The 20,546-nt window shown below is 43.4% G+C and overlaps 1 long non-coding RNA gene across 3 annotated transcripts in view; it reads left to right on the forward strand.

Moving 5' to 3' along the window:
* The first annotated feature begins 6,513 nt into the window (after nt 1-6,513).
* The window catches only part of LOC147706372 (uncharacterized), a 255,226-nt gene continuing 241,193 nt past the window's right edge, over nt 6,514-20,546 (forward strand). For 2 of the 3 annotated variants that reach the window (XR_015297636.1, XR_015297635.1), the window contains exons 1-4: nt 6,524-6,696; nt 6,789-6,875; nt 6,966-7,053; nt 9,973-10,029. This is a non-coding gene — a long non-coding RNA (uncharacterized LOC147706372). Of the gene's footprint in view, nt 6,697-6,788; nt 6,876-6,965; nt 7,054-9,972; nt 10,030-20,546 lie in introns of all 3 variants that reach the window. The other variant, XR_015297634.1, reaches the window with a different exon arrangement.

The following is a 20,546-nucleotide window of genomic DNA, read 5'->3' on the forward strand; positions in this document are numbered from 1 at the left end:
TGAGGTGAGGAGTGAATGGGCACACTCCCCCCCCCCCCCCCCCCCCCCCTAGGTAGGGAGTGGGAAGAGTATGGAAGAATCAGAGTTATAAAGATTACCAGTAGGTAATCCGAGCATTACCTTCCTCGTGTGTCTTGACAGTCCCAAACCTTACAAGTTTGAGCCTTGTGCAAACAGGGTACAGGTTTCACCAACGCAAATACTTCTAAATTAGCCAGTTTCAGTTTGACCCTCAGCAGCTACTTCCTGTGTCACACCCGATAAAGGTACGGCTGACCCTTACAACGTCCGGTCTATTTGTAAACATGGACGTCGCCTATTCCAAGCAAGGTTTTATATTTTCCTTCAGGCCTGCAGCATCTGCCTTCCTCTGTCCCACAAACCAATCTCTCAGTCGTTTCATAGGGCCAACCCTGCTAGTTAATAAGCATGTTGATGGCGGGAAAACGGGGAAGCCACCTTCATAAAGTGATTTTGTGTGCTGCAAGGTGAAAACTCTTAACTTTTGGGAGCTGATGTTTAAGAACCTTTGCAGGTCCCTAGCACATGCCCTAAGCATGGCGGAAGCCCTGCAGGAATGTGCCTCCGCGCGAGACTTGGTTGCCTTGGAAACATTGAAGCAGGAAGCGCGCCATGTCATTCTGCAACCAAGTATCCTCGCAGGAGCAGTTACACTGTTACCAAAAGCTGACACTTCCCTTTGTTATTTACCGCCTGATTGGGATAATGAAGCATAGGAAATGCTCCAACAAGAGAAGGCAGAGGGAAAAAAATGACTCCTCTGGGGAAAAATAAAGCTCCAGCTACCTCTTGGCTCAGCAGGCTGGGCATGGTGAGATCTGTGGTTGCTTTTTTAGAACGAGATGGTTCTCCTAGATAAAGAGCAGGACCACATTCCACTCCTTATGGACCTGGTCCAGGGCGCTATTCTCTCTGATTTAAGAGGTAGATCAAAGGGAACATATGAGAAAGGAGCTGAACTTATGCAGGTGGGCCAGCATTGATGAAAAATCCTGCCTCTGCCCGTGCCACCTATACAGGAAGATGAGGAGCAGTTCCTCTCGCAGTCCAGGCGCATGGAATCCTATCCTCCGTCAGTCCATAAAGCCGTAAGAGCGGTCGTAAGAGCGGTCCACTGCCGACACGGGTCTGGCGTAAAAAAAATCCACTTTTTCCAGATTTCTCTCAAGGAGACACCCCATAGAAAGCTTTTAGAATTATTTTCCTACTGCTATGAACGTGGATTCACTGATGATAGGCCTGTAGTTGCAGAGTAACTATCTCAGAATAGGCAGCCTCTTCCGATGCAACAGACAAAAAAAATTTGAAGCTGCAGTAAAAAAAGCGCACACTGCCTCAAATGTTGCCTTGTAGGCAGGAACCTATGCAATCTAAACCATCCATTCTCAGTTACGTTTTTTCCATGTGTTATCACCAGTAGAGATGCTGCAGGGTAATGATTGCACTTTGCATCTTTGATGGACCAGCAAGTAAGGTTTCAGAGTAGTGCATGTTTTAACTGACGCTGCATCAGCATCCATGCTCGTGATAGGCTCAGGCACCATACATGTGGAGGTAGTGGAAGGCTGAAAACTCTCAGAAGGCGTGGTGAGTCCTCTTTTATTCAGGAGAGTAAAGTTATCTTCAACTAGAAGACCTCTTTCAATGTATTGAGACTGAACTATTTTGTCTGATGCCCGATGGAGCTACCTGGTTTAGCTACAGGGGAGATAGATTGTGGATTCCCGCCTCGGTCGTCACCTACCCAGTCGGTCTTTCGACAGACTTCCTTTTAGTCTCTCCTTGTTTGTCTCTTCACTTACCTTCCCTTTCTCCCCTCCCCCTCCACTACTTTTCTCTTTCCTTTCTCTCCTCTCCTAATTATTTTGATTATTTTGTGATTCATTGCGTAAATGTTGATCTTTTTCTGTAACATTGTTGATTCTCCTGTAAAGTGCTCTGATACCTTCGGGTCTAGCCAGCGCTATATAAAACTCTTTAAATAAATAAATAAATAACATAAGTCAGTGGAGGACTGCAAATTGCTGACTCGTGCGTGCCCAGCTTCAAGTGGTAGTGGGTTTGAGATCTCTCTGGGCTTTTGGACCTACAGCTTCTTCTGGAAAGGGGTTCTGGTAAGCCTTTTCGGGTTTGGGGGTCATACCTAGGGGAGCCCACTCTCTGAGTAGTCATTGCTCAAACCTGTCCTTTCCTTTGAGATTAATTTGTAAAAAGAAATAAGGCCAGGCTCCCATCAGGAGGCAGTGTGCACCTGACCATTGTTCCTATTAGCGCCGCCTGTAACGGAATCAACTAGTAACCATGAAAACCCTACAAGTGGGAAGAAGATGTGGCATAATGGCCAGAGAAGCTCACTTTGGAGCTGTAGAATCAGGTTCGAGTCTCGGTGTAGGCTCAACATCCTGTGATTCTTGGCAAATCACTTAATCTCCTCCCCATGCAAACCCAAAACGAATGCGTCCTTATCTGGTGCTCAAGAAAAGCACTCCAATACCTTTCAGTCGATTTTGCGCTATGAGCACCTGTATTGACAATTACATGCCTGTGCTGAGTATCGGAAACCACTGACTCAAATAAAGCACTGCATTTCCCCCTCTTCCGCTCATGCAGCATCAAAAGAAAGACTATGCTGAGAGAGTGGGGGGAAGGTGTCCGCACTTCTCAGATATTCCACAAGGATCAATGAAGGAAGTTTGGGTGCTTCAAATTTTGCAGTTTAGTTATCAGATAGTCCTTCTGAATACAATGAAGGTCTCTTAATCAACTCCGAACCCTCACTCTTCAGATCAATGTCGAAGGTTAAGGAAGGACATCTAAGACTTGCTAAAAAAGAGGGTAAGACACACCAGTATCAGAGGAGGAAAGAGGTCAAATGTAATTCCTTTATTTTTCTGAAACAAAAGCCTTCATGAGACTGTTCAATCTTAAATTGAAAGAAAGTAAATTCCAATTTCCTATGCCTAAAATTCTGAATGGTCTCGAGTTTTAGAAACACCAAGGGTCTTAGGCAAGTTTTTGAGAACCCAGCAATACATAATACAGAGAAGGTAAACCTAAACGCAGGACAGTACTTAACTTTGTAATTCAATTAATGTATTCATTGCATATATATTTTTCTAGACTTTTTTTATATATATATATTGTGAAAAGATGCTCACAATTACGTGAAGAAAACATGCAGTGGTAAGTGAAATTATTAAGAAAATGTGGCAATACAAAGCAACAAGATGCTTTGACTCCTTTCCGCAGTTAATTATATAATAAAAGGGAGTCAAATTGATCTGTGGTAGACGGTGTTTCGATCTCATCAAATTGGGATCATCACCAGGACAAGGTGTGTGAGCTCCTACTATTGTTATTAGGATAGGAGAAGCAAATCTACCAAGGAATACGCATAGTAAGGAGATCCGTGCGGGAAGCCTAGTCACCTTGCGCTGCCGGGCTGGCTAGCATGCTGGAGACTTGTAAAACTTAATGATGAACGTCCGACTAAGGTAATATGAATCAGGCACAGAGTGGACGCTCCAGTGTCTCCTGTTAATATGTGTAGAAAATCCAAAGGGGTCCATTTAGAGGCCGCTTAGGTGTTAATTCCTGAATATAGAATTAGATCCGATGGCCCACCCAGTGTACCCACAATGAGCTGCGAGACCCTAGCCGCCACCAGGCATCCTGATTCAGTCGACGATAACGGGAAATAATTCTGGTGCTCATTGCCTTCTTCAAGTCATAGGCTTGTTAGCCCCACTGGCAGCGACCACCTGGGTGGGCCTTCGGATCTAATTTTATATTCAGGACTTAACACCTAAGCATCTTCTAAGTGGACCTCTTCGGATTATCTACACATATTAATCGCAGCGACCAGAGCTTCCACTCTGGAAGCAATGAGTCCCCATTAGCCCAGGAGACTTCTCTAAGCACTCCATCTATTTGCCATGTTCAGTGCGGTTCTTCGCAAAGTCGGGGACATGAGAGTGGAGTTTTTTCGGTAGCCCCAGATTGGTCTCACAGTCCTTTGCTCCGGCTCCTTCATCAACTGTCAATCCAGCGTTCTTGGATTTTTTTTTACAGTCTTTCCACGCTTTTGAGGTGTCTTGATTTGTCTGAAATTCCTCTTCGGGGTCTATCCCTGTTGGTCTGGAAATTGAAAGGTTAAGACTAGAATCCTTGGGGTGTTCTGCTGAGGTAGCCTGGTCTATCCAAAACTTAGGAGGCAAAGTACCATAAACTTGTATGCAAGACATTGGAAACATTATAGTACTTAGGGCCCGATGTAGGTGGCTCATTACCAGTCAGTAAACCCGAAATTCGGTAAATTTCAGGCTTACCGACCGGTATTGAGCAATCTGCTATGTAGGTGATGAACGGTAAATACCGAATCGGTATTTACCGATTCTGTATTTACCAAATCGGTAAATGGCATGTAGGAAGCACATTTAAGAGTGCTTATGTGCTTTAAGGATTCGTTATTTACCACCAACTATAAATTGGTGGTAAATACCGAATGCCTTTGAAAATGCAAATTTGTGCATTTTCAACTGTGCCATGTGGCAGACATACATGCCACATGTGCACAAAAGCACGATTATGGGGTGAAACAGGGTGTCAAAGTGACACCCTGCCACCCTTCAATGTGTTCCCCCTTTTACCGATTCGGTAATTCACATTCATTCCTATTTGCCTCCAGGCCCAAAGGAATGAATGGGAATTACTGAATCAGTAAATACCGATTCGGTAATGAACAAATCTTACAGATTCGGTAATACTTATCGAATAAATACCTACATCCCATTTACCGATTCTAAAATACCGAATCGGGAAAATTCGGTATTTTAGAATCGGTAAATCTTCATTACCTACATCTGGCCCTTGGTGTACAATTAAAGGGATTGGGGCTCCATCTTGTGAGGGTGGTAGTGTCCTTTGATGCCTTAGGGATAGGTTTTTGCTCGTTATCTCTGCGTCTACTGTGTGTAGTCTGTGGGCAGCGATCAAAGCCACTGCAGGGGCTAGTCTTTGACATTGTGGTACATTCCTTTTAAGAAAGTTGGTATTGCACACCCCCTCCTGTACCTTAGTGAGACTTACAAGTGCTTTTTTTTCAGGAAACATTGTTAGAATCTCTTCTTTTAATCAATTTGAAATTACTTTCTTTGAGAAGTTTCTTCTTGGTTACTGTCTCATCAGTGCGTAGATACGCGGAATTGTGACTCTTCCTTCCCTTGCATAACGTTTCTTTTTTTTTTTTCTTGGAACAAAGTAGTCTTAAGGACCTGTCTATTTTGCTTAAAATTGAATTTTTCCTTCAGAATATCATTTTATCATTGTTAATTCCTGTGTCAAATACCATGTTTTATAGAAACTCACTCAAATGTGACTTAGTTCTTTCTGCACATGAGAAAACTATATTTAAGTTTTGAACATGTTTCAAGTCTGGTTTCTCAAAAGACTGAGACAATTTTACTATTTCTTACAGAAGATCAATTGAGCATGTTCATTTTAGTCCAATATAATGCGGTCGTATTGAGAAAGTTGAGATTCAAAGTGTTGTCTGAGCAAACTTGTCAGAGTATGTGAATTCTATCACAGCTGGTTGCCTGCAGTACCTATCCATGCTAACAATATGGTATTGCAGCACTCCACTTATCACAACATGTAAAGTCTTTTGTTAATTAATTTAGCACTTCAGCAATATCAAATAGTCCAAAGGCTCTTGAGAGTTTCTTCTTTTATTTGTTTATATATCCAACTCCAATCCCATGCCAACGCGTTTCGCCGAGGTTATTGACAACCATCCGGCACAAAGTATGTCATCTATATCATTGAATGTAAATGTTTGAGAGTGTATGTGGGCAGCACAATCTGCATGCTTAAAGAAAGAATGAGTGAACATCTAAGAGCTGTTAAAAAACAATGATGTGAGGTATCCGATAGCGGAACATATACACAATTGTAACAAGCAGGACCATAGTAGAAGCTTAAAATGTTATTGTATTGATCATATACCTGTTGACCCAGGAGGTGGGAACAGGGCACTGAGACTGAAGAGGCAGGAGGCACGATGGATCATGCGCTTAAGGGCGGTAGAGGATGGCTTAAATTTTGACCAGGATCTTCATTTCTTCCTGGGAGATTAATTTAGGCATGGATACTGTTCAGTTTCAATGAGGAATAGGCAATAGGAGCACCCATGTGCAATCATGAGTAGCAGAAATGAGTGTTCAATAAGTAATCATTGTTTAACACATAGTGACCGTTTGAGACATACTTGGTTGCGAGGTAGGGTCAATATTGACATGTATATTCAGGGATTTTGGGCCCAATAAATGACTTTCACGTAGTGATATAACCATTATCCTTATGCATAGTAAGTGAAAACAGAAAGCAAACATATTCGTTCCAAGATGGCGGTCGCGGTATCTAAGCAGATAGTCTGTTGTTTGTGTCTATAGAGGCTGCATAACGGAAGCAGGAAGCAGCAGTGTGTTTCCTGTACTCGGGAGGCACACGAGAGTACAGAGAAAGGTAATCAAGACGAAAGTGGAGGGGGCTTAACAGCAAATTTGAAAATCTGGTGAAGGAGTAAAAGTAATTTATAACTTTGCAGGCGGAATCAGAGAAAAAAACGGGCGGCGGCGAAAAGCACGGTTGGTTCACAGAATCGGCAATAAAAAGGTACGATTTCTGTTTAAAATTGGAATGGGAATTGGCTGCGGATACTTTAGGATCGGATAGACGTGTGTAGTAAGACTGTTGTTAATTTACAGATTGGATTACCACCAATTTGATGTGAAGTGGGATACACAGAGACTTAGCCATAATGCCGCAATATACGCCCAGCCTGTCATATACAGGTAAGATAGATCATTGAATGGCGGCATTAAGAAACGCTATAACCAGGTTTTGTAATTAGTAAGATTTAGATGTGCCTCTACTTATTTTAGGACAACGGATTTAAAACGGATTTGGTATTGATGGAATCTGGAAAATAGAGAAAGGATACTGGAGAGGAATTTAGCGGCAGAACAGGAGGTAGGACATGTTTTGAAGTCATACAAGATTGTGTGAAATAATAGCGCATTGATTCAGAGTGCAGTCCTTGTTCCAAAAGGGAATAGACTAAGGATTTGTTTTCTTTTATTTTTAATTAGGTTGAATTGCAAAGCCAACTTGAGGTAAATACTATCTCTAGCAATTGAGTAGTACACATGGGAATGAAGTGAAAATGTCACGAGTGGTCTCAGTAGAAATAAATCATTTTCCTTTCACTGGAATGTAACACATGCATTGATTACGGCACCGTTTTAATAATGTAATGTTGTAAGTACTGTATGTTGCTATTTATTTATTATTCCAGAATATTGCCTTTCAAAACTGCTGAATGTATCACACGGTGCACTATATGAACAAATATGTATTCTGTGCATGGTAATGCCACCTTGGATAGGTGTTGGAAGCACAGGGTTGTTGTTTTGGGTCTTAAAGGGCTCTGCAATTAAGAATTGTTTTATTTAAATGAAGTACGGATTGTAAAAAACGCATTTTGTATTACTTCCAGCCCTGACGAAGCCGGATAGTTGTCAATAACCTCGGCAAAACGCGTTGGCATGGGATTGGAGTTGGATATATAAACAAATAAAAGAAGAAACTACCAAGAGCCTTTGGACTATTTGATATTGCTGAAGTGCTAAATTAATTAACAAAAGACCTTACATGTTGTGATAAGTGGAGTGCTGCAATACCATATTGTTATCAAGTGTGCCTAATCTGTTGATTACGCGGTGGGAAGTGGGGTGCTATCTTCCCCAATTGCATTGCAAGCACCCGGACCTTTAATAGTAACAACATTTTGATGTCTAGTGTATTCCTTTCAGAGTGCCGTAAATCTCCTTTAGCACCTAAAGTTTATAACTATCCATGCTAAACTCGGTTACCTGTGCACTTCTCCAAGCCAAGATACACAGTGCCCCTGGCATCAGAAACCAGGTTTTTTAAAAGTTGCTGTCTATAGAAATGTTTTCATCTGTTGATACTTCGACAGCTGTTTCTTCTTTCTCATGAGATCATTTTTGCACCTACTCCTTGTAGTAGTGAAATCTTTGATACATATGACGACTTCTTGAAACTTCTGTGCTAAGGAATACATGTGTACTTCTATTTGGCTTCTGAAGGCTCAATCTCCAAGTAGTTGCTGGAAAAAACCCTTGTTCTACTGTTCTTTGATTTAATTCTTATAAGATTTACATTTTCAAACTCAAGTGAACCGCAGAGACCTATTTTTCCTTGACAAACTCATGTTAAAATAGTACACAAAGTGACATAAAAAAATCAGCTTTTAGTCTATAAAATCTTTAGACAATGTTTGCCAAACATCAAATGTAAGCACATTTGAATTATAGGTAGCTATTAAATACTGGTGTAATGAACCGTATTATATAGGGTTAAAAAAGTTATTCGAAAAAAGCACTTTTGAATTCTCAATGGAAAGTATTAAACCTATTCATAGTAGTCATACAAATGCTTCTTTCGCTCGCTACACATTGCTTCAAACGTGCAACTTAAAAACAAACCGACATTGGCAACGCCAGTAGGTCAGATATTGGTCAGGAGTCTCTTCGCTTTGTCAGTGCTTGTTTTCACAATCTTTTATTACAGGGGAAGCTGTTGGCCATCATCAATTTATAAAAATGGCTAGAAGCAAACTTTGTTATGGACCCAAAAGCACACTTTAACATTGTTGTATCTGGCACTTGTGGGAACCACTTTGTGTGGATGTGGTGCTTGTGAGAGGGCAAAATGCGATAACTCGCAGTGACGTGAGCCAATGGCTGAAGTGAGCTGACCTGTTTTTCCATGATTTAGACTTTAGTGGCTAGGAAAATATATAAATGATGCAATAACAGACTATATAAGTACGTATGCTATAATATTTTAGCAAAATTAAAAGTTCTTGGCGAATGTCAGACCTAAAAATCCAAGATGTTTTTCAAATAGAGACTGAGTTCCGTGTCGAAGGGGAGCACATCTGGATGTCACACGTACGTTGCATGGGGCAGTGAAGCGGGCTTGCGAGTCTGCAAATTGACAGCCAGTGGTGCATACCAAATACATTCTCCTTGAATGGCATTGGTGCTGGTAAATACATATGGATAGATATATCAGAAGTTGACATTTAAAAGAGGAACGGTGAGCAAATGAGTTCATTCTAATAAATTCCAGAAGAGCCAACATCTGTCTTTAAAGAGCAAGCCATAAATGTGATGCTTTAAACAGCTGCCCTTAAGTTCCATTTCAGCCATCCTGTCAGATCACTGCTGAACGTGCACTTCTTGACAATGGGAGTATCCAGACTAGACCAGTATTGGTCCGGGAATGGAGAGGGAATGCCAGCGCTTTGCTTCTATCAGAAAGGTCGATACGCAGGGTTAGTGTTCGGCAAAGTGGATTAAAAAATGTGCCTGGGCCAAACTACTGTACTTAAATGGGAAAAAGAACCCAACAAAAGGGGCAGGGAACAAAAATTGCTTCCGCCGCCCCCACCCCGACACCCACCTGGGAAGCCACAGTTCCTCCCCAGAGCCATTATAAAAGCAGCATCTACAGGTGGAGGTCTGGCATCCACCAATCATATTCTTTTCCTCTACATGTGGGATACCTAGGTAGACCTTCTGACGCTGTCTCAGCTTCTACTCTTCGCCATGGTGAGGACTAACCTCCTTCCGTTTTCTGGGTGCATGGTCCTTGACAGGGCTCCTCATCTACCCGACCTTCTCGGCGCCCCAAGTCTCTCTGCAGAAGAGCGTTTTCTGGTTGTAAACTCCTTCGTTTTACCTTATTCTTTTAATATTCATTAGTCATTCTTCTTTTTCTATTCTCTTTCCACGTATTCAGATTTGTTTTCCATTCTTCCTTTCTTTTCTTTCAAACTTTTTTCCTTATTTTCTTTTCCAGGCTCCTGCGGTCTTGTTAGCCAACACGGACATCGTGAGAACACCTCTTTGCTTGCCGGTAAGTGGTTTCCCGCTTCCCCCAACCTCTCACAAGCCCTCACTGGCCCATCCGAATTATAAGTTGTTTTCTCATATTATCATCTTTGTGTGATGCTCCAGGGAAAATAGACAGACATCATTTTCACATGTTATTTCCCAAGAGTTTGTAATTTCCCACTGCTGAAATTACTAGGGACTATGACAGGGATTTTACCAGGCCACTTGTAAAGAAGCAGGTAGTATATATGACTATTATTGAGCAAAGGTAGTTTAAAAACCAACCACAAAGTACCAAATACCTATGTTGTTAATATATTTTGTTTGGGGCCTATGCACAAACTCCATTTTGTAGTATGTTTTGTAGTACTACAATAGGACTAAATGCTATTCGCAAATATGGGTGTGGAGGTCCTGCCTGAATATCTATTTCTGCGCACAGATCTCCTCCCAGACTGTAGAAACTTCACACACACAAATATATCATTCAGTAGTAAAAGTTGGCGGGACAGAGGGGGTGGCTTGAAAATGTGAAGGCTTATGTCAGCCCTGTTCAGAGGGCCAGAGGTCAAACAGGGGTGATATAGGGTAGAACCATGGGGGTGGAGGACTTTAATTCCTGATGTCCCGGGGTCAGACCTATTGTGGATCCTGAGGAACAGGGCCAGGTACCCCTTCAGCATTAGACTCTCTGTAATAGTGAGACATTCCTAGTTGTTTGCCCAGAGCTGCGCCCTCAGAGCAGCACTTACTTCAATGAACAATGACTACTTTTCAACCTTTCCTAAAAATACTTGGGGAATATAGTGTGGTCCGAGCAGTCCTAGGCTCCCGACCGGAAGGGAGATGGATACGGAGTGAACACGAGCTCACAACGCGCACAGCAGCCATAAATGATTGCCCAGCTCAATACTTTTGTGATAAAGTATTTTTATTTTACCACTGTTCGTACAAAGGGAAATATGATCTTCATATGATCTTCACAAACAACTATACAGTCCCCCCTGAGGTCAGGGCTATATTGTTCCTTTAGGAGGCTCCCACAGTTCTACTTCATCCTTCCTACTAGTGATGGTGGTTATTCCCCATTCACTATAGGCAACATCCAGGGTAAGCCCCACTAGTAGTCCGAGTCTCACGAGTCCACTCCGACTCTATATTAAATTCAACATTGTTCTGCACTGCAGTATTATCTAGCAAGGAATATTTCCATCTGGCCCAAATGCCCGAATCATTCTTGGCTGCACCGGCAGGCTTGGAGTGACCAGAGTTCCTGAGTGCACCCCTTCCCCGGGCACTTGGAGCTGTAGCAGCTGATTCAGGTGAGTTCACTGCATGCGGCACCGGTGACTGCACTCGGCGGTTGTAGAGATACTCACATGTGTTTGTGCCGCAGTGTTGTTTGCAGTTCCTCTATGCAGCAAAAAATGTTGGTCCGTCTTCCGGCGAGGGTATTGCAGGAGGGTGATGCGACGATCCTGTTGTGAGTCCCTCAACTTAGTGATGGTGAGCAGGGGTTTCGAAGTTGGCCTCCCTTCTCCTGCGATTGTTCTGACCAGGTCAATCAATCAATCAGTCAGTCAATCAATCAGGAGTTTTTAAAGCGCACTACTCACCAGTTAGGGTCTCAAGGCGCTGGGGGTGCAACTCCGTTTGGGTCATTCGAAGAGCCAGGTCTAGAGGTCTTTCCTGAATTGGTGCGATGTCGGTGAAGGGGAAGATCGTTCCAGGCCTTTGCTGCAAGGTAGGAGAACAACCTTCCACCCACTCTGTTCCTGTAGAAGCGTGGCACGGTGGCTAGAGTGAGGTAGTCTGAGCAGAGGCTCCTCTTGGGGTATGGGAAGGAGAGGCGGTTTTGAGGTATTGGGGTCTGATGTTGTGGAGGGCCTAGTAGGCATGTATGAGCAACTTGAAAATTCTTCGTCTTTCAACGGGGAGCCAGTGGTGGTCTTTGAGGTGTTGGGTGATGTGGTTGTGCTGTGGGGCATCAAGGATTAGTCTGTCTGCGGCGTTCTGGATGGTCTGGAGTTTGTGGAGGACGTTTTTGTCGATTCTGGCGTAAGGGGCGTTGCCGTAGGTCACACGTTTTGCTGATTCTGGTGACCCTCTCTGGCATATTGGGTTACCGTGCCCTCCCTGTACATGGACTCCGGTCTGATCGGCACATCAACATTCTCATGGCCCCTTCTGGATACCGGGGCCACTGCCCACCACTAAACATGGGTTACAACCCTGGCAATATGGCAGTCCTCTGACTGTGGCCCCTCCTGCATACCACGGTCACCATTTCCTCACTGCACATGGGCTCTGGCACGATTGGTGCAGTGATGCACACATCTCAATTAACATTCTCTTCCAGCATATGAGGGTCACCCACTTCCTCCTTCACTCCGGCAACAACCTGTTCGGTCATCATCCGTCTCTTCACACCTGGCACAGTAACTCCACTCGACCGGGTTCCCCACTAGACCTAGCTCTCTCCAATACTCTTCTCTCCCTCGGAGGGCACACTTGCCTTGGCAAGCAGGCAGGTGCTGGTGCTCCAAGCTCCAGGTTTGGGGATCTTAGATTCCCTGGTTGTTGTCTCCCCACTCAGCAGGGAGACTAGCCAACCTTGTCCCCCAGTCCTGGTCACAGACGAAATTCTTGCAGAGCCTCCCCTCCTCACACAGCTGGTGTCACTGTGCAGCAGATGCCAGTTTTAGGTCCCTTTCTTAAACTCCATTTCCAGACACCAAATGTGATTTAGAGACATAGTTTTTAAGTTTTGTTGGGGGATCTGCTTAATTTTGACGTGCCCACTCATCTGCCCTCTTTTCCTCTTGAAAGCAGAAAGTCAGCAGGAGCAACTTCAAAGCTGAGAGCCCCACAACACAGGCCATGGGAGTGACTAGAGGTTCACATCTGAATGTCCGTACAGTCATGTGGGACAAAAGGTTAGCCAGAATCTCAGCACTCCTGGATTCCCTTATCCAGGCCCCTGCCTTGTGACTTCTCACTGAATCAAAGAGCACCCTTGTGAGAATCTGGGTTTCTGTTGCATTAACCCCCACCCCACCATTTTTTACAGACTACTGATGCACTTTTGACTTGATTTGCCCCGGGTCCCTGCCAAACAGGGCCTGTGTTCTTTCCCCACACCTAACCCAAACCCAATTGGCATCTCTGGCCACAGGTCAGTAAATGGTACCACATGTACCCTGGGCACTGTGACCAGGGAAGACCTCTAAGGGCTGCAGCACTTATTGTGCCACCCTTAAAGACCCTATACCTTTGCACACACACACTGCCTTTGCAGGCTGCATGTCTTGGTGCAGAACAAAGAGAAGAGTAGACATGGCACACATCCCTGTGTGCCATGCCTACAACTCACTGCCATAAATCAGTCACCCCTCTAGCTGGGTGAACTATACCAGTGGTGAGGGTACCGGTGCATGGGCCCTGTACCGTCTAAGTCCATTCTTATACATTGTAAGTGCAGTGCTGCCATTAAGAGTATATGGTGCTGGGAGTTTGTCATTACGAACTCCAGAGCACCATAATGGCTACACTGAAAACTGTGAAGTTTGGTATCAAACTTCTCAGCACATTAAACCCACACTGATGCCAGTGTGGAGTTTAAAATAAAATGCACACAGAGGGCATCTTAGAGATGCCCCCTGAAAAACAACCTACCACTAGTGTCCAGGCTGAGTGGCTGCTTTCAACTGCCACCACCAGACATGTTTCTGGGTTGAGAGCCGGCTGATCTCGGGGGCCTGAAACAATGCACATCCTGGGACGAGGTGGCACGCCTCCTCCCCCAGGATGGGCAGGGTTCACGAAGGGGAAACTTCAAAGGCTTTCCGCCTTTGTGAGCTTCCCCAGGCCACTTGATGCTTTCAGCAACTGGTCCCCACTGGTTCGGACCCCCTCTTTGGAAGGAAGAACTGGCAGAAAAACAAGTGAGGAAGAGGAACTCTCAGTCCCCACCATCTTGCAGATGTGAGGACCCAGCCAACCAGGGAAAGGCTTGTGCCCCCCAACCACTGGAGAGTGGCATAGTAGGGGGTGTATCCACCCCATGGAAGGGTCCCTTTGGTTCCAACCTTTTACCTACCTGTAACACCCCTAAGTCTAGTATTTAGGGGCACCCCTGAGCCTTGCTTCCCCATACCAGAACCTGTAACAGTAAAAGGAGGACCGAACAGCCGTGCCGAAGCTAACAAGAGGAAGACGCCCACTGACTTGGCCCCAGACCGACCGGTCTGTCTCCACCTCGAACTTGCTCCTGCAAAATCTCGGTGTTTCCTGCAGCCAACAACCTCAAAAACCCCAGAAGACCTGCCTGCCTGCAACCACAAAGACTGTGTCTCCCGTGAACACCGGATTTGTTCATCTGCAACCTCTGGCTCCGGCCTGACACCGCAAATCCACACCACTCTGCACCCACCGTCCATGGCCCGAGCTCGAGTGGGCAAACACCACGAGGCAGTCCCCCAGCGACCCAAACCAGAGATCCAATGACCCCTGACCTGCCTCAAAAGTCTAGCTGACGCCTGCAGCCTAAATCTGCGACCGCGACCTGGAACTGGTAAGAAGATCTGACCCTGAAAGTCACACCTGCACCAACACCCCACGGCGTTGGGGGGCCAAACCGATGGTGCCTAACCAACCCCCAACTTCCCAACTTACCTCCTGAAGTGGTGGTCGCACTCCGAAGACCTTCGTCCCCAAGCCTGCAGTGCAAACCGGAGGTTCCCCATTGCAAACAATAGGGCGCCTGATGTCGAAACAGCACCCTGTACCTGGCCACCCTGGTGCTGCTTAGGGTGCACCTTTGGTGCTACTTTTTTTCTCTATTTGCCCTGAGCTAAAGTCTAGGAGCTTTGCTCCCACACCAAGTGGCCTGCTCGTCAGCCACCATCAACCGGAGGTCCCCTATCCCCCATTGGATAACATTTTTCCTCCGAACTCTGCACCCAGCCGCCCTAGTGCCAGCGAGGGTGTAACAAGAGTGCATCCCTGAACCTAGAGAACCTCTGAGTCTACCCCCAGAACCTAATCTCCCACTACCATATACTTATCTTAAGACCGATAACACAATTTTCCTCCATAGGATATCATTTACTGTTTTTCTGGGAAAAGTTTTTAAGTATGAAGTTTGAAAACCTAAAGAAATTCTTTAAAATTGTACTATTGAACATAAACGATTTTACTGACCTGTTTGCAGGAAATGTCGCAGAGTAGTATCCAGGTATACTACTCTGTGAAAGAAAAGTAATCTCAAAAGTAACTTACCTGTAATCTTACTGAAAATCCCATACAATGTATATGTACTGTATTTACAAAGAATTTCATTTCTCAGAAACAATACTGCAAGTAAAAACAATGTACATTTACAATTTCAATCCAAACTGTGTTACAAAATGTATACTTACTGCAAAGTACGTAACACTTACCTGTGCTAGGCTTGCTTGGTTCTAGAAAATAAAATAACTAAAGGAATATTTTTATACAAAAACAATTGGTCTGAAGTTCAGTCTTTGAGTGTATGAATTCATCTGCTAGCTGAGTGTGTACAATACATGCTTAACACTGTCCTCTGATACTGCCTTACTGCATACCTTTGGGGTTCCACTGGACTCTGTACACACTATACCTCACTTTGGTATGGTATATACAGAGCCAGCTTCTTACAACCCTCCATTTGAAGTTTATGGGGGAAGGCTGACTCTCCGCTTTGCAGTATGTCCCACTCAGCTTGAAGGAATCCAGCAATACAGCAATACACAATCTGTCTAGGGGGATTCCTCTACCTTTTCGCCTCATGGTTCACCATGCAATCCTAGGTCTTGCAAAATGGAATCCATAGTCTGGCGTGTATTGTACCTTTAAGAGCAACACATACACTTGGTGCATGCACTGAACACATACAAAGTCCAAGTGTAAAGCACTGTATCCTTCTATGCTGTACCACTAACAGGCACATATACACCCAGCACATGCATTCAAAATGCACACACAGCACTAAATCCGTTATGTACTGTACCACTCAAAGCACAAATACACCCAGTACATACATTTAACCCGCACACAGTGCTGCATTATTCCTGCATTCACCCAGCACAAATATATACCACTCATGGGCTACACAGCACTCCACATCAACCCAACTTAGGCTAAGGGTGAGTTAAGCACACAATAGCCGAACTTTTAAAAAGGTGAGTGAGCTTGTAGGCCTCAAAACAGAGACAGAGGATGAAAAGGACCTGTTCGCTTCTACTGATCACTGCACGGTATGCTGCCCCCACTGCACCTGTGCTGCTTCACTCTTGGCAAAGGCAGTAGCCTTCTGCCACTATGAGACCAACGCTTGGGGGCCCCTCCCGGTCCACAAAGACCACAATCTGTTAGATAGGCTTATGTCAAGTGCACATGCATGATCCATGTTTGCCTAGGACAACAAAATTCAGCATTGGTGATCCAGACATCAGTAGAGCTCGGGTACTCAGGGCAGGATGCATGTCCAGTACCATGTGGAAGGCTGTTCCATCTCAACAACTTATTACTAAAGGGTGGATAGGGGGGAGTAAGGAGGGATTTAGAGAGGGACGTGCCCCCACCAAAGAGTAAGCCCATTCACAAACTGCACTTCTAAAGGTAATACAGTCAAAAAGGGACAAAAACAGTAGTGAATTACTCCAGCTCAGAGCTAAAGTAAGTTCAGCACCACTAAAGGCCAACCACTGGTTCTGCAACATTCTTCTATAGAAAATAATGGCGTCCGGGCTACAACACCGTAGGGAATAATGGTAAATTACATTACAATATTTAAATTATACATTTATATGATTTAATGTCAAAATATATAAAAACAGTTATCAAATATTTTAACCTTTTTGAATTTTAAAATTTAAGATTAATAGAATATAATAAAAATTACTTGTAACTAAATACAGCACTTTTAATAATAATGCATAATGTTTTTTTACTTTAGGTGGAAATTTATTTTTTAATTTGAACGTTAGAACAACAAGTTTGATGTAATATACTTAAAGTAATAAAAAATGAAGTAGTGATGTAGCATTTTGTGCTTTGTTCCACATTTAAAATACTTTTATTAAATTAATTTATAATAACATTTTTTATATATTATACTTTTAAAGCTGTAGAGTTTCCCTGCATCAACGTATAGGGAAAAGTACAAAAGTTTATTTCGCTAAAAAAATGAGTAAAATCATATTTATTAAAAACTATTGTAAATTAATGTTTGTGTGTATATATGTATATGCGTGTCTGTGTGTGTGTGTGTGTATATATATATATATATATATATATATATATATATATATATATATATATATATATATTATTTTATTATATTATATTTATGTATATTTGTAACTATTTTTATTTAATTTAACTTGACTTCTTATGGAGTTGTATTTTAAGCCCCTATAACCTTTTTTCTGTGGGAGGTTGTTGTAGTATCAGTGATTGGCAATGTGTGGTGCAGGACTTTTTTTTTTTTTTGGCAGTAGTAACTTACACTCGTAAGTTTAGCACGACTCCCTTTTTCAGGGGATGGAGATGTACGTTTAAGTCTACACTTTTGAGTAAATTTACATTCCAATTTAGTAAAGTTACTTAAAAGTGTAAGAGTAAATTAAATACGTAAATTACTCACAAGTGCAAGTTGCTTTTGTAAATAAACCCACTTGTGTTTTTGTTTTATAGAATTTGTACATTATTTATTCTCCCTTTGCCAACATCCAATAAAAAAGTAATATTTTTTTTTCACATATCACTGCTGCTAAGTTTAAAATAGCTGGTGCTCACGTGTATGTGAATTATTTACTGTATTGCTTTGAAATATCATAAGCTTCAAGTGGTTCTTCCTGTGCGACATATTATTTAGTTGAATTGCATTAAATATAGATGAGATTTTTCCTCACTGTAATGAAAATGTTCTGAGTGATGTGTTCAAAAGCAACAGAATGTTGCTCAAGTTGTCATTCCCCACTTTTGCCCATATTCAAACATTTCATGTTCACACTCTGAAATATTACCTCATGTCCAGACTAGATAACAGAAGGACAGGGAGGTTGAGCATGTAGCAGAACGGGGATGAGGGGGTGCATGTGGGAGTAATGGTACTATAGAAACACAGCAGATTTCTCTGTGAGCGAAAATAGAGGCGGCTTGTAGCCCAGTGGCGGCTGCCTCTGTACGGGGGTGGTGATGGCGGATAGACATGAAAAAGTGAAAATTAATTAACCTTCACCGCCGCTGCCGCACGTCTCTCCTTCGTCATCGTCCCTGCCACCGGATGCACCCAGGCTCCCAGTATGTCCCAGCCAATTACGACGCTGCAGGAGCAGAGTCATGATTGGTTTGAGCGGCCTGTTTGGCCACTTAGGCAATACCTCGGAGGATGGGCATGTTCTCCACTGGGCTGTGCAACACAGCCCAGTGGAGAACATGCCAAGTAGGCATGACTGATTGGCGGGCGAACCTGTCATGCACACTTAGGGAGGAAGTGCAAACCACTCCTGCTCCCTCTGATGATGGCAAGGCCAGTCCCGCCTGAGCTGGCTGGAGTACCGCAAACAAAAATGAAATGATAAAAAACTTCTTGTTATTATCATTTTCTTTTTCTTTTGTATCATCAACAAGCAGTGGGGTGACGCTCCTCCGTCTTAGCGGAGGAGCAAACACTGTTGTAGCCTCTACCAGCATAACTAAATCTCTCGACTCCTCCCATTGTACTTGAAGAAGGGATCCCACCCACTTCAACTTACACTGTAAAGCTGTGCCCTTACTTTAAAATATGTACTGCACTCAGTTGTTTCCCAGCTGGGGTACAAAGTATAGGGTGACCAGATGTCCCGGATTTCCTGGAACAGTCCCGGTTTTCAGAGCACTGTCTCAACACTTTCCTTAAATTTGTATACATGTCCCGGTTTTTTAAACAAATGTCAATCCATCCTTGAAAGGAGAATTGAAAGGAATGCTCAGGTCCTCTAAAGATAGAAATAGCTTATGCATTTTTTGTAATTTATCTTTTTTTTTTCAGGCAGTGCAGAAGGTGGTCATCTGCTTGCACCCAGCATAGAGGATGACAGAATAGGAGGAGGGCAGGGATGTTCAAGAAGGAGGTTCTGTTATGTAAATGTAGCCTTGTAAACATGTGATATACATGCGGTCGCCAGTAGGTAATTATAGTTAAGATGTAGTTTCCATAGGAAGAGCGTTTATTGTTTAGCCAATAACTTTGGCTTCGTTTGACGAATCCTCACAGAATTTACAAAACTAGTTTGGGGCTCACTTCAGCTGCTGTCTTGAAAGTTTCTGGGTGATCCATCAAGCAGGTCTGAAAAAAAGGGGAGTGGCAAAAGCGAGTTTTCCCCATGTTAATTTCCATAGGAAATTTAGACAAGGCTACAGCCCGATCTGCTGAACGGATTTACATCAAATTTGTCAGGAAGGTAGCTGTTGGTCCAGGAATTGGCAACCTTACTGTGAATTGGTGTAAATCCGTTCAGTAGTTTCAGAGTTATTTAAAGGTTTTTCAGATATACAACTGGTGATGCTAAGGGTCTGATTGGCAGCCAACACTTCAAACCTGGAAGTGTTGGCAGCCATCTTGTCACTAGGCTTGAGCCGAGCTGCAGAAAAAAATGTAAACAAAAAGATAAGGGGGCAGGATAGAAACACCCTTACTCCTTAGGCCTCTTTGGGGTGGGGGTACCCACAGGGCCAAACATTGGAATTGGGATGTTTGTCAAAGAGACGTTTGGCAAATATTTCAGTTAACTTCTCAATAAAAAAAATAATGATCCTAAATGCTAGGTTTGTTATCTGCACACAGGAATGTCTAATAATTTGCCAGGAAAGCCAAAAACGGTCTCCAACTACATGGACATAACCTAATACCTAAATGCTACTCAAAAGGGGAAACGTCTATTACAACGTGGTTGTAACCAATGCAGTGCCTTTACCACATAGCTTTTACCACCCATGGTAAGGTAAGAGTATTGTGTGGTATGGGTATTTTAGGGTTTAGGAGTGGATGTGGGTTTTGGTTTGTAATGGTAATTTTGGGGTTTTAAGGGTGGGTAAGGGCATTTTGGTTGTGAGGGTTTAGGGGAGTGGAGGGGTATGGAGTGGTAAATGTATTTTAGGGGTGAGGAAGGGCACAAGGGAAAAGACAAACATTTTAGAACGTTTATGTAGGGCAATCGTAGTATATGAGCGAATTATATTATACTTACCATGATGCATGTTTGAAAGACACTATCTAGAACTGAACTGGTAATGTAGGATTCATCCAAGTCCAGACTGTATATTGGGATTTAAGATGCATTATGGGACATGTATTTTCGAATTACCGGTCATGTGATTGAAAGTTTAAAGGCAGGCACAATATGCACTTGGCTAAATGAAATGGTTTCCACCTGTGAACAAGGCTGATAGAGACGCCGAAAGGCGTAAGGACTCTTGGAAACATATGCGTTGCAGGGCCCGTGATTAAAAGCCAAGTCTCTGGTATTGGGC

The sequence above is a fragment of the Lissotriton vulgaris genome, chromosome 7, assembly GCF_964263255.1.
Source record: "Lissotriton vulgaris chromosome 7, aLisVul1.2, whole genome shotgun sequence".
In the NCBI taxonomy this organism is placed as follows: Eukaryota; Metazoa; Chordata; class Amphibia; order Caudata; family Salamandridae; genus Lissotriton; species Lissotriton vulgaris.